At 46.7% G+C, this 14,551-nt stretch overlaps 1 protein-coding gene across 1 annotated transcript in view; it reads left to right on the top strand.

The window, feature by feature from the left end:
- The first annotated feature begins 851 nt into the window (after positions 1-851).
- LOC112432319 (cytosolic 5'-nucleotidase 1A-like) overlaps positions 852-14,551 on the top strand; it is a 28,157-nt gene continuing 14,457 nt past the window's right edge. The window contains exon 1 of the mRNA XM_076877571.1: positions 852-1,191. The gene's annotated coding sequence lies outside the window, so the exon portion shown is untranslated. The remainder of the gene's footprint in view (positions 1,192-14,551) is intronic.

The raw sequence follows: 14,551 nt of genomic DNA, 5'->3' as shown, positions 1-14,551 counted from the left end.
TCTCTGTGCGTGTACATATGTGTTTCTCTGTGCTGTGTTAGTCTGTGTCCCACTCATATGTTTAGGTGAGGTATGGGTGTGTATGTCTGCGGGTGTGCCTGGAGGATGGAGCTCGGCCACCTGCAGGCCTGAGGGGTGTGGCCCTGCGGAGGGACTGGCCACACCCGAAGCCACACACCTGCCGCTGATCGGGGGAGCTACTTAGGAGAGTCTTGGAGCTCCCACCGACGCGGGATCATTGCATGAGACTCCACGTTAGTCACCCCGTCTAGGTTTTGTCTTAAAGTGTATGCCTGCCATTCCTAAGTGTCCTGACAGCTGCCGCTATTGTTTCCCACAGGTGGAGCGTGGAAGGCTTGGGAGAGCAGCGAGCACCGGGGGGTGCTGACACGGGAGCAGAGAGCACGAGGGAGACACGACATGGGAGTCTGGGGAATACACTGGGGTTTATTGTTACTTTCCATCACTGTAAATAAACGCACTGTTTATACACAGAGTACCGCGCCTGGGTCCTCCTTTTCCCCACATCCCCACGGTCTGCCAGCCAGACCGTGACAAAAATAAATATTCTCCTGTAGCAATAACAAAGTGTAACATAAATTATTCTGTAGCAATTACACAAGAATATCCAGTAATGTCCCTGCCTACAATTAAACACATTCACTTACCAAAGTGAAATCGGGGGCATCTGCTGTGGCAAATGGGTGCAAGCCTTTGACCACAAACTTAGTCACTGCTCTGTGACATTCGTCTATCCTGGCCTGAAAGGAGACGCTACCGGTAGACTGCAGCAAGAACTGCCAGCATCTGAGCCAGACTCTGTCTGTCTCTCTCGTCATGGTCACCTACACAGCAAATTCAAAAGTGTTAAATTTTTTGGTGTTAATAGTCTCCTTGCAAAAGTAGAGTTAATTTTACTCTAAGCAGAGTCACATTCTTTTAATGTAACTCTGAGGTGTAAAATGATAGTAGTTAAAATCGAGTGTTAAAAATGAGTGTTTCTCTGTCAAATCTGGAGGTGTTACAATGGAAACATTAACTCTTGACCTCTTAACTCTGAACTCCTAGAGGGGCTATGACACCAACAGAGTAAATTCACAGACTCCGCCCCCAGCACGGCTCCAATCGAAGCTGAAGTGAAGCCGTTTCAGAACATTTTGCTCTACATATTTGAGTTGTTTGCCATGCTTGGTAAGTCATTTTTTCAAAGATTGTTTCAATTGTTATTAGTTTTTACTTCTGTGGCTCTTTGGAGTTGAGACAAAGCTGTGTGAAAGGCATTAGCCATGTTGCTCGATGATAGCATAATATTCTGTTTTAGCTAGCTGAAAGGTATTGTTTGCAGGCAAATACCACAGCACTGAAAAAAGCTTGCATGTGAATTTTCAGTCAAACCTTTGGTCAAATACACCTAAAACAATGTCTAGAATGTGAAATGTTGGTATAATGGTGCTACTTGAAGCCTGAAAACGATCGCCCATAAAAAAAAAAAAAACGAGCAAACAGCAGTAGCAGACGTCCTGACTGGATTCTACGTTAGCATAGATCCCTCCAGAGTTTTGTGCACACGGTTTAGGTAAAAATGAAAAAGGTTGAGGTTTTACATTTAGTTCAGTATTACCTGTTGCCTGTGTCCTTGTCTTTTGGGAAAATACTTTACACAAGTAATGGCTCAAAGAGGATTCCTTTTTTTTTTTTTTTTTTTTTTTTTTCACTGTGCTGCAATTGTTTACTGGATTATTTGTGCCATTAATTAGTGTCAACTAATTTTTATTCAATCTCCGCACAGGATATGCTTGTGAAGATGGAATATGGGGGAGAGCAGAAGTGCGTTGAAGTTCCACAAAGGGATGAATGAAGGACATGCATATTGTATTGAAGAAATAAGTGATGAGAATGCTGTTTGTTGTGATATTTTGATACCACGGTTAGCATTTACAGGATATTGTTTTATACAGGAAAACTGTTACTCAATAAGGCCCATCTACTAGTTGTTTTTCTCTTTCTCTGTGACCCAAGAATTAATGTGTAAGACTCACAAGCTGGTACCCCAAGGTCGAAAACACCACAGAGACGAGACCACTTCCTTACTCCCATCCTCCCTTTTTCTTTATCTCTTAGAAAAAGGCTCGTTAAAGGCCAGGTGGTTTGTTTCAGAATTCACTAATGAAAGAACTCTGTATTTTATGTCTAGGAGTGTATTTTGCTGGGATGATCATAAATTGTAGCTGAACTGATAAACTACACACAGGATACTTCTTTGCTCACAAGGCAGGAAGACGTTTCCTTATTTGGTCTGTACCGGTTTGAACTGAGAACTTGCTGACACACGAACCTTTTTTTCCTCTATATAAGCTGTTATGTACTAAATAAACCTTTGAGTCGATTTGGGAAGACAACCTGAAGCAGTCTGTGTTTCCTTGTTCTCCCAAGCTGCTCCCGACGTCGTAACTAACCCAGCTGAATGGCATACCTGAGTGTTACTTTAAATAATTAGGAATCTTAGAAGGAAAGGACAGAACTCTGCTTATCGCTCGTGCCTTGGAGGGAAAACCGGGATGGACATTTTTTCCTTCAATTTGGTGTCAGAAGTGGGATGGACTGACAGAAGGTAAATATGCGTCTTTCATATTTATATAAAGACCGTATTATACCTCTCTCAGTGATCGATCCATAAAAAAACGGGATATGCTGACGAAGTTTCACTTAGTGATCCAGAGAGATACACTGACGACTTCCTCAGTCCCCGAATAAAGTAAATTAACCCTTGTGTGGTGTTGGTGGACACAGGAAGTTGCCTGTTGTCTTGAAACGTACGTTAAAAAGTGAGAAGTTGCTCACTCAGAAAAAGTGACACAGGAAGTTGCCTGTTGTCTTGAAACGTACGTTAAAAAGTGAGAAGTTGCTCACTCAGAGAAAGCTAGTAAATAATTAAATTTAATTTTGTTAAAAAAAAAAAAAAAAAAAAAAAACGAAAGAAAACTGAAAACGGGTCTCACAGACCCGATTACCATACAAGGGTTAAAAGCAGTAAATTAAAAGCAGAAAGACACAGGAAGTTGCCTGTTGTTTTACGAGAAGTTGCTCGTTAAGCGAGAAGTTGCTCGCTAAGTGAGAGTTGCTCACCCAAACAAAAATTGCTAGCAATAAATTTAAAGTGACCTCAGCTGTGCCGCAGCGAAAATACTAACCTAAATCCTCCTAGCGTGTAAACCCCTCTGGAAATCACTGAACATGGGTCAGAATTATTCAAAGACCACAGACAGGTCCGATAAAAAATCTAAAGTACCTGTAAAACCAAAAATTAATAAAATACAAAATAAAGTCTCAAATAACGGCTCAGTACAACTCCCATTTCCGGTTACGTGTAACCTACGTCCGCGAATCGGTGAAGACGTCCATGATCACGTATCCAGAACATGCGGAAGTGCTTATGTGACTGACTTTGTTTACAACTTACGGACTGTAAGTACAATGCATTCTAATTTCTTTTCGGAGCCCTATCCCGAACGATTATCGCCAGAAAACAGGTCAGTAGAAATGTTGAATACCATTTGCGATAAGAAAAGTAGTCTGCTTAAAAAGTCCTGTAGAAAATATATGACAGAATGCCGCGACGTGATACATCAAATGTTACCACTATGGAAAAAGGGACCGGAACCAGGTGTAGATGCTTTAACATCAAATAAAACTAGTGCAGGCTCTAGCAAAGAACATAAACCTACCGCAGGAAAAGCTAGTCTTGCATGCTCAGCCATTCAGCCCACAGCCCCGCCGCCTTACGAAGATGAGACCGAATTAATAGTTGCTGCCGCAGCCGCATGCAAACAACGTCAGCGCTGTGATCCAACCAGCTTAAAAGACAGTGACAAAAAACCTGAATCACATGCAACGGGTCTCAGCCACCTAATTGAACAAGATCAGGAAAAACAATATATACGCCGCAAGGAAGAATTAGCAGAACATAAAAAAAGAGAAAAACTTTTGAAAGAAGAATGTGAGGAACTTATGAAAAACAATTTAGACGTCTATGAAGAAAAACTTTTGCATCAGGCAGTGTCCACAATAGACACCCACATGAAACGCCACGATATCGTAGCTAGAGGTTTAGAGGTAGCTAAAAGAAATACCTGTTACCCGAACTTTAATAAAGACTTATCTAAAAGGAAAAAAGGAAAAACAAAGCCGGAATGACAAAGGTCCTCACGCCAACACTCGCGGTAGTAAACAAACAGAACCAAAATCTAGTGACGTCAATGACACTTACCCCTTTATGATAATAGGAGATCAGTGTTGTATTCAGCCCCCTAAAATCTCAGAATTAGTGACAACTATTAAAGAGCTTCCCTGTCACGGTCCTGGGTCTCCTGACCCAGCGTTTTTAGTTCTTTGTGATTTTCGTATTATTGTACTTGTGTGTGATTTATTCTATGGCTTCTAGTTTTGATCCCTTGCCCTTCATGTCTCCCTGTGTGCCCCTCTGTGTATCTGTGAGCCCTCGTCTCTCCTTATGTTTTATTCCATGTCTCCCCTGCCTGTTACGTTGGTGTTCTACTCGTGCTCTCTCTCCTCCTGTACTTCTGTTTCACCTCTCCCGTCAGTGTTCAGTTCACCCCGCCCTGTCTCGTTATGATTATCAGTGTCACCTGTGTTCCCCGTGTGTTCCCACTTCCCTCGTTAACCCTCTGTGTATTTCTGTCTGCGTCTCCCTCTGTTCAGTGTGACGTCGTCCCTCATGTTGTGTGGATCTCCCTGTGTCTCTCTGCGTATGTTAGTTTACTTTTCCCAGTTTGGTTTTGTATTTCCTATGTTCTGCCATTCCAGCATTAAAGCTGTGATTTTGAGTTCATCCCCGTGTCTGTGAGTTTTGCGTTTGGGTCCTCCTCCTGCCTGCCACACAGCCGAGCCTTGACAGTACGACGTCACCAGACATGGACCCAGCAGGCTCCTCCCGGGAAAGCGATTTGGCCCGCATCTTCGGCCTGTGGGAGCGAGTTTCCCACGCCTCGGACATTAAAGCCGTGTCCATTGGGATAAACGCCATCGAGGCTATTCTCAAAGGGAATCCCCATCTCCACGAGCTCTCAGGATTTTCGGGCCTACTGTCCAATCTGCAGAAAGCCAAGGAGACAGTACAAATTCGCGAGCTCGTCATACCGCAACAGCGACCGCCACAATCGGGAAACGTTTCCACGCTGCTGCCACTGGACTCCTCTCCATCCACCCTCCACTCTGACTGTCACTCACCCGCTGCTTTTCTCGCAGCAATGTGGTCGGAGGATGAGGAGCCGGCCGCGATCTCTCCGTCGTTGCCGGTTTCCTCCATCACCGCACCTCCGGCTTCCCGAAGAAAACGGCATTCACGCCGCCGACGCGCCACCCCACAGCCGGACATTCGGCCTTCTAATTCACCTGCTGTGGTGAGTGAGAACTCTGTGTCTTTTCCAGACATTATGACTGTTCATTCAGGGGCTGTGTTTTGTGTGGCGGAAGTCAATGCGAGCTGCTTATCGCCTGCGCAGCCCTTCACAGCTCCGTTAGCTCCCTCGCAGCCCTTCACAGCTCCGTTAGCTCCCTCGCAGCCCTTCACAGCTCCGTTAGCTCCCTCGCAGCCCTTCACAGCTCCGTTAGCTCCCTCGCAGCCCTTCACAGCTCCGTTAGCTCCCTCGCAGCCCTTCACAGCTCCGTTAGCTCCCTCGCCGCCACCCTCAGTTCAGTTAGCTCCCTCGCCGCCACCCTCAGTTCAGTTAGCTCCCTCGCAGCCACCCTCAGTTCAGTCTCCTGTGTCCCCGCTAGCTCAGCCATTAACTCCACCACAAGCTCCATTTTCACCTCTACCATCGCTTCAGTCATCAGTTCGGTCTGCCACTCAGTTGCCCTTAGCTCCATCATCCACTCTACCACCTGTTTCTCTTCCACCACAACCGTCACTACACCCAGCCACTCAGGCTGCTACTCAGTCAGTCATTCAACCCATAGCCCTGCCGTTACCATACCCTGTAGCTGAGCCACTAGCCGTCCGACCCACAGCCACTTCAGCCACTCCTTCACCCGTTACACCTCCACTACAACCATCACTGCAGTCTCCAGTGTCCCCAGTGCAGTCTCCAGTGTCCCCAGTGCAGTCTCCAGTGTCCCCAGTGCAGTCCCCAGTGTCCCCAGTGCAGCCTCCTGCAGCCCTGCTTTCCCCAGTGCAGTCTCCAGTGTCCCCAGTGCAGCCTCCTTTAGCACAGTCATCCACTCAATCACCAGCTCCACTTTCCCCTCAACTATCACTACCACCTCTAGCTCAATCTCCTGCGCACTCACCTCTGGTTCATTCTCCTGTGAAGTCGTCTACTCCACTGCCTACTCCACTCTCACCACCTCCGTTACAACAGACATCAGTTCAGTCCCCTGTGCCAGTGCAGACGCCCTCAGTTCAGTCCCCCGTACAGTTATCTACTTCACCACCATCAGTAGCTCAGCTCCCACTCTCATCCGCCCCTCCAGTAGCTCAGCTCGCACCTGAACCATTGGCCCAGTCCCCGATAGCAATACGGTCTTCTGTTCGGCTTAACATTCAGCCAGGGGTCCCAAACCTCTCTGGCTCTACATCAGCTCCTGCTGGAAGCTCGGATGAGCTCATCCAGGACTCCGTGGCTCCCACGCCGCCATCTGCCTCATCCGCTGGGGGTTCCAGTGAGCCCGGCCAGCACCTCCTCGTCTCCGCTGGAGGGTCCGAGAGGCCCGTTCAGCCTCCTGTCTCCGCTGGAGGGTCCGAGGGGCCCGTTCAGCCTCCTGTCTCCGCTGGAGGGTCCGAGGGGCCCGTTCAGCCTCCTGTCTCCGCTGGAGGGTCCGAGGGGCCCGTTCAGCCTCCTGTCTCCGCTGGAGGGTCCGAGGGGCCCGTTCAGCCTCCTGTCTCCGCTGGAGAGTCCGAGGGGCCTGTCCAGCCTCACGCCGCATCAGCTGGAGGGCCCGAGGAGCCTGTCCAGCCGCCCTCTGCGACCGCTTCGTCATCGCCTGGGCCAGCCTCTGCCTGTGCTTCTGCTACGCCTGGTCCGGCCTCAGCCTCTGCAGCTCCGCCTGGTCCGGCCTCAGCCTCTGCAGCTCCGCCTGGTCCGGCCTCAGCCTCTGCAGCTCCGCCTGGCCCCTCCTCAGAGTCTTCGTCTGCTGCAGCCTCCTCAGAGTCTTCGTCTGCTGCAGCCTCCTCAGAGTCTTCGTCTGCTGCAGCCTCCTCAGCCTGTGCTTCGCCTGGTCCCGCCTTGACTGGTCCTGTGCCCTCCGGGCCTCGGCCAGTACGCCTGACACTGGAGAGCCGCCGCCGCTGCCTTCCGCGCGGCCGGCCCCCTGAACTGCACCGTCATCGCCTGAGTGGCCGCCGTCGCCTTCCGCACGGCCGGCCCCCGGACCGCCTTCGCCTGAGTGGCCGCCGTCGCCTTCCGCACGGCCGGCCCCCGGACCGGCGCTGTCATCGTCGCCGCCGCCTCCCGCGCGGTCGGCCTCCTGAACTGCTCCGTCGTCTCCTTCACCGCCGCCATTGCCTTGCGCACGGCCGGCCTCCTGAACTGTTTCCACGTCGCCGCCGTTGCCTTGCGCACGGCCGGCCTCCTGAACTGTTTCCACGTCGCCGCCGTTGCCTTGCGCACGGCCGGCCTCCTGAACTGTTTCCACGTCTCCGCCGTTGCCTTGCGCACGGCCGGCCCCCTGAACTGCTCTGTGTTTGGGTTATTTTCTTGGGCTCCGGTGTTTGCTGTGCTCTTCTTTTGTTTTCTGTTCCGAGCCCTCCGTCCTGGGCCCCCGCCGCCCGCCCTGGGTTGTTTTCTGTTTGGTTTTGTTTTTCTGTGTTTGGGCTGTCTGGAGCCAGCCCTTGAGGGGGGGGGGTACTGTCACGGTCCTGGGTCTCCTGACCCAGCGTTTTTAGTTCTTTGTGATTTTCGTATTATTGTACTTGTGTGTGATTTATTCTATGGCTTCTAGTTTTGATCCCTTGCCCTTCATGTCTCCCTGTGTGCCCCTCTGTGTATCTGTGAGCCCTCGTCTCTCCTTATGTTTTATTCCATGTCTCCCCTGCCTGTTACGTTGGTGTTCTACTCGTGCTCTCTCTCCTCCTGTACTTCCTGTTTCACCTCTCCCGTCAGTGTTCAGTTCACCCCGCCCTGTCTCGTTATGATTATCAGTGTCACCTGTGTTCCCCGTGTGTTCCCACTTCCCTCGTTAACCCTCTGTGTATTTCTGTCTGCGTCTCCCTCTGTTCAGTGTGACGTCGTCCCTCATGTTGTGTGGATCTCCCTGTGTCTCTCTGCGTATGTTAGTTTACTTTTCCCAGTTTGGTTTTGTATTTCCTATGTTCTGCCATTCCAGCATTAAAGCTGTGATTTTGAGTTCATCCCCGTGTCTGTGAGTTTTGCGTTTGGGTCCTCCTCCTGCCTGCCACACAGCCGAGCCTTGACATTCCCGATCCTCTTAAAAATCCTACAGCCTTTGTCTCTGCACTACAGAGAAGTACCAGATATCACCATTTGGGTGGTCCGGATTACAGGTACATATTGTGTCAATGCATTCCTGGAGTAACCGAGTCACAACTCATAAGAGAGATAGGTGAATTAGACCCAAAGCATGATAAAGCATCCACAACTGCAGAGTTTTTGTGGGTAAATAATGACAAAATCACCGATTTCTTTAAGAATCTAAAGAAATTCCTGCTAACAATGTCCAGAGACAAAATTGACTTAAATGCAGTAACTATGTGTAAACAGAAGCCTGATGAATCTATCCTAGTATTCATAAAACGCTTTATGCACTGTTGGACAAGCTAGAGGTGCAAATTTAGCTCAGTTTTCCAGCAGCCGCAGACACCCAGAGCAAAAATGAATTTGTGTATTTCATTTAACATAAAGGGTGAAATGTTTGCTGACACTGATAACAGCTTATGTTTTCTCTGCCCTATGTACCGACATGATGGAGAAGGAACATCCTCTGTGTCAGCTGGACCCTCAGCAGAGAATGAACTCAACATCCTTTTTGTCCGGTACTCTATGTCACACACTGTGCCAAAAAAAAAAAAAAACGTGTACAGACGCCACTACCAGGTAATCCCATGACTGGGAGCCACACTTTTGTTTCTCTAAGGTCAAACAGTGATTTTGTCACATAACTCAGACATAGGTTATGACATAACTACACCATGTCGTCACATAGATCTAACCTATCCTATCCACTGTACTATTTCTGCACTTACGTTGCCAGCTGAATACCAGAATATGACATTATGGTCAAAAAGTGAGAATGATATAGGATTTATTGACTGTACACTTTATCACGTACACCTATTAAAACACAACAAGCTAGTATATGTCAAGCAACATCCCATTTCTGCCGAAAAAGCCGCAGCCCTAGATGTCATGATAGGAGATTTATTGACTACAGGAGTAATAAAGCCCACACTCCTGTCAATCCTGTGCCAAAGCCTAACAAACCTGGCGTATGGCGTTTCATACAAGACTTAAGGCAAATTAATGCAGTCAACATTCCTCTGCCACCTCTCGTTTCAGATGTTCACAGCATATTGACATGCATTGCATACACATTTTACCGTGGTGGATTCATGCTCCGCTCCTTTTTCTCAGTACCTGTGCATGAAGACACACAGCCGTTATTTGCATTCACACATAGAAATAAGCAGTACACTTGGACTCGTTTGCCCCAAGGCATGATAGACAGCTCTGCTGCTTTCTCAATGGTGCTTCACTCCTCCAGGGCTGCACCCTGATCCACATGTGGATGACCTCCTCCTCTGTGCTGAAAGTGAAAAACTATGTCAAACTGCTACACACATGCCTCTCCAGCACCTCCAAAAGACTGGCCACAAAGCATCAGCAAAGAAAATGCAGTACTGTCAGACTTCTGTTCAATATTTGGGATTCACACTGTCTCACGGAAAACGTTCCATGACTGCAGACAGGGTCAAAGCTGTGACCTCTGTCCCTCGGCCCACTACACAGAAGGAAATGTTGTCCTTCCTGGGCATGGTGAACTATTGCAGACAGTGGATACCAGACTGTTCTTTTCATGACCACATTCTGCGTGAATGCTGCAAAAAAGACAAGCCTCCTCGAATACTGTGGTCCACAGAAATGACTGCCTCTTTCAATGCATTAAAGGGAGTGCTGACCTCCGCCACTCAAAGGTGCTGCCTGAATTGTTCGGGAATGCCGGCCTGCCTGAGGGCAGTAGCAGCTTGCTCTATCATGATAAGGGACTGCGAGAAGCTTACACTCTCACATGACACTATTCTACACACCAATCACCAGGCCACGACCATTCTAGCAAACATAACTACACAACATATGCAAATCTCACCATAAAAGCGAGCAGCACACCCAATTCGCCAGCACATTTATTGATCCTATGCTGTGTTCTTCTGACCGACAGGATGGCTCAGACAGGCTTGATGATCATGACTGCATGACACGTATACAGGAATCCACAGCACCACGTCCAGATTTAGAGCAAACACCTATCCCAGACTCAGCCACGGTTTATGTGGACGGGTCCTGTTCAAGGCCGAATGACAACTCATTTCTTTGTGGCTATTCAGTGGTGACATTGCCTGACATCATACTAGAGGCTCACTCATTACCATTTCACTCAGCACAAAAAGCAGAGCTCATGGCTTTAATACGCGCCTGTGAGCTACATTTGGATAAGCATGTGACAATTTACGCAGACAGCCGCTATGCATTTGGTGTTGTGCATGACTTTGGCACATTGTGGAGACAAAGAGGATTTAGATCTGCTGATGGAAAATAAATTGCTAAATTCTGATTTTGTTCAAAGACTTTTGCAGGCTATACAGCTGCCATCGGCCGTTGCAGTTGTAAAAAAACGAAAGGACACAGTACAGCTGACACAGACGAAGCAACAGGTAATGCCTTAGCAGACGTGACAGCCAAGGCTGCAGCTGCATCACAGCTCCCACCTCCACAGGAAGTATTATCTGTGCCCCTACAGCTGCCACTTGTTACACTCCCAGACTATTTAGAAACAAATGTTGATTTAAAATTTATACAAGAGCAAGCCTCTGCATGTGATTACACCTATTGGGAGAATAATGACTGTACCTTAGATGACAGAGATGGCTTATACAAAATCTTAAGGGTTTGATTGCCCTCCCATATTCCCTCATGCCAGTCCTTGCCCGACATTTTCACTGTGTGAGTCATGTCGGACAAAGAGGGGTAATAGGGGCAATAAAATCAAGATTTGTAATTGAGAAAACATCACATGCAGTAAAAGCATATTAGCAACCTGTCTAACATGTGCACGAACTAATGTAGGAAAACCAAAAGCGAAACATCAGCATTTACCACAACCAGATTTTCCATTTCATACATTACAAATTGATTTTACACATATGCCAGCGCAAGGAAGCATCAAGTACTTACTGGTAATAGTGGATCAATTTAGTAAATGAGTAGAAGCTTATCCAACCTCAAAAGAAACTGCAGAAGTAGTCTGTCAAAAGTTGAGCAATGAAATAATACCCAGATTCGGAATACCTCACCAGATTAACAGTGATAGAGGATCTTCATTCACATTAGAAGTAATTCAAAAGTGTGCTAAAACTTTAATGACCTGGGTCAAATTACTTACTCAAGTCCTGTGTGAGATTAGAATGACTCAATCTGCAGTAACCAAATTATTTCCATTTGAAATAAGACTATTCCCAACACCATGGTCAGCTTCCAGAGGGGCACCGCTAGTAGAAGGTGATGTATATTGCATTGTCCACTGATGTTCACAACCTGGTAGAAAAACTGAATAATAACTATCAGAAAGTTTGTCTCTCTCAGCCTTTCCCCTCCACAGTTCCACCAGTGGAGACAAGGAGATGCGTGTTGGAGAAGCCACTAAAACCAAGGACACTCTGGGAGGCCGCGCGTGTTCCAGCCCCAGACTGTACTGGCAGTGACGAAGAACCAGCATCCTCACAGACGGACAACCTCAGTGGATTCATGCCAGCAGGGTTAAGACCAGCCCAATCGGACCATCTCAGGCGTCGGATCAAGCAGACGACATCTCCGGCGGGCCAACGCCCGGAACCAGAGCAAATAAACACACGGGTAGACGACATCGCAGGCGAGCCAGCGCCCGGATCCAATGTACATACACACACGCAATCACTGATTAACACACAACGTCTGAAAGAACAACAACAAGGTACTCAAACATCCAGCAGGAACAGAAAGCCAAAAGTACCACATGATGTCTAACCTGATAAAGCTAGACTCATTCCATCCTGATAATGGAGAAAATGAAATGCCCATTGTCATCATACGACGCTTATTCTGTGTCTCTTGAACCTGGGACCAGGCCAGGAGACGACTGAAGAACTGTTTTTCTTATATATTTAGGTTATTTATCATATCTATCGCATTAACCTTAGGATTTCTCTTTGCTATTTTGTATTGTAAACTGCAACCATGTTCACATTTCTGCAGGTCATATTTTGCTGACTATACCTCATGCCCTATTTTGCAAGACACCTACTTAATGCACTCCTCACGCTCCCTAAAATCAGTAAATAGCAACATAGACGCCACTAATAAACCATCTTATGCGCCCTCTAGAACAGGAGTCAACTCCTGGTATGAAAATGCCAGAACAGCCGCTCGTGATTTAGGAAACAGTAACTGTTATGTCTGTTCAAAGGCTAATCCAGAACAGGTTATAGTAGGATACCCCATATCCGGTTTCCCCCTCACTGAGGGACTAGAGAAAATCGGCGGAGATAATGCTCTCCTTAAAGACACTTTACAGTTGACTCTGACTCTCAACTGCTTACTTAGACACACACACACACCAACTAACCCTGAGACTCCATTAGGCGAATTATTGAAGTTATCTACTGACACCGCAGGGACCTGCGCCCCAATGAAACGCCCTAAGAATAGGTTAAAACCCTCACTGCCCTTAGGACAGATCCCTCTCCATTTTAATACTAGTATGATATGTCTGCGCAGACTAAAGTTAACTGGCCCAGACACACACATAGATTATACAAAGGATAACTACACATTCTTCTCTGACTCCCCAGGTGCACGCTGTAATGAGACATGGCTAGCTGTCTCTGTGGCTGAAGTTTTATCCTATCTGGAGGAACACACACACAGTTCAAGTTCGAGCGCAGAATCGATCATTGTTCCCCCAGAGGGTGTCTTAAATGATACTGACTGGGGGGAGTTAGTTAAATCACACATGGTCACGCGCCTGACCAGACCAATCCCACATGCTTATTGGATGTGCAATAATACCCTTAGATTAGCTTTACCTGTTAATTGGACCGGTACCTGTGGTCTAGTAACCGTTGATGTATGCTGTACTTTCATTCCCAATAATACCGCTCCTAACAGTTCATTCACACAAGCTATGAATAAACTTGAAGCATTGCAGATAGAACTAATTGCCAATACAGGCCACGGTCAGTGGCTAGATAAGTGGCTACAGGACACGTTTGGAAAATGGAGGGAACTAATTGTAGCCTTTGTAACCGTTGCAGCATGTATTATTTGTTTTTGATGATTATTGTCTGTTGTGTGATACCATGTATACGCTCTCAGAATTTTTGATATTAAGCTTGCTCGAAGGACCAGTTACAGTTATGATTTGTTTTATGTTTATGATTTGTCTTTATATTATGTTATTACATTCTGTCTTTATACTATGTTATCATTTCATGATAAAAGGAGAGAACTGTTGTGATATTTTGATACCACGGTTAGCATTTACAGGATATTGTTTTATACAGGAAAACTGTTACTCAATAAGGCCCATCTACTAGTTGTTTTTCTCTTTCTCTGTGACCCAAGAATTAATGTGTAAGACTCACAAGCTGGTACCCCAAGGTCGAAAACACCACAGAGACGAGACCACTTCCTTACTCCCATCCTCCCTTTTTCTTTATCTCTTAGAAAAAGGCTCGTTAAAGGCCAGGTGGTTTGTTTCAGAATTCACTAATGAAAGAACTCTGTATTTTATGTCTAGGAGTGTATTTTGCTGGGATGATCATAAATTGTAGCTGAACTGATAAACTACACACAGGATACTTCTTTGCTCACAAGGCAGGAAGACGTTTCCTTATTTGGTCTGTACCGGTTTGAACTGAGAACTTGCTGACACACGAACCTTTTTTTCCTCTATATAAGCTGTTATGTACTAAATAAACCTTTGAGTCGATTTGGGAAGACAACCTGAAGCAGTCTGTGTTTCCTTGTTCTCCCAAGCTGCTCCCGACGTCGTAACTAACCCAGCTGAATGGCATACCTGAGTGTTACTTTAAATAATTAGGAATCTTAGAAGGAAAGGACAGAACTCTGCTTATCGCTCGTGCCTTGGAGGGAAAACCGGGATGGACATTTTTTCCTTCACTGTTATTTGCATTTACCATGTCAGACCTTTGATAAACAAAATTCTAATGAAAGTGAGAACATGTATACTGTTACATCTTTCAGAAAATGTTTTGAAATTGTGGTGCACAGTTCAGAATAAATGTTTTTCAAAAACCATTGCA

Source organism: Maylandia zebra, linkage group LG19 (genome assembly GCF_041146795.1).
Source record: "Maylandia zebra isolate NMK-2024a linkage group LG19, Mzebra_GT3a, whole genome shotgun sequence".
In the NCBI taxonomy this organism is placed as follows: domain Eukaryota; kingdom Metazoa; phylum Chordata; class Actinopteri; order Cichliformes; family Cichlidae; genus Maylandia; species Maylandia zebra.
The sequence above is the reverse complement of the archived record's forward strand: the minus strand, read 5'-3'. Positions and strand labels throughout refer to the sequence as shown.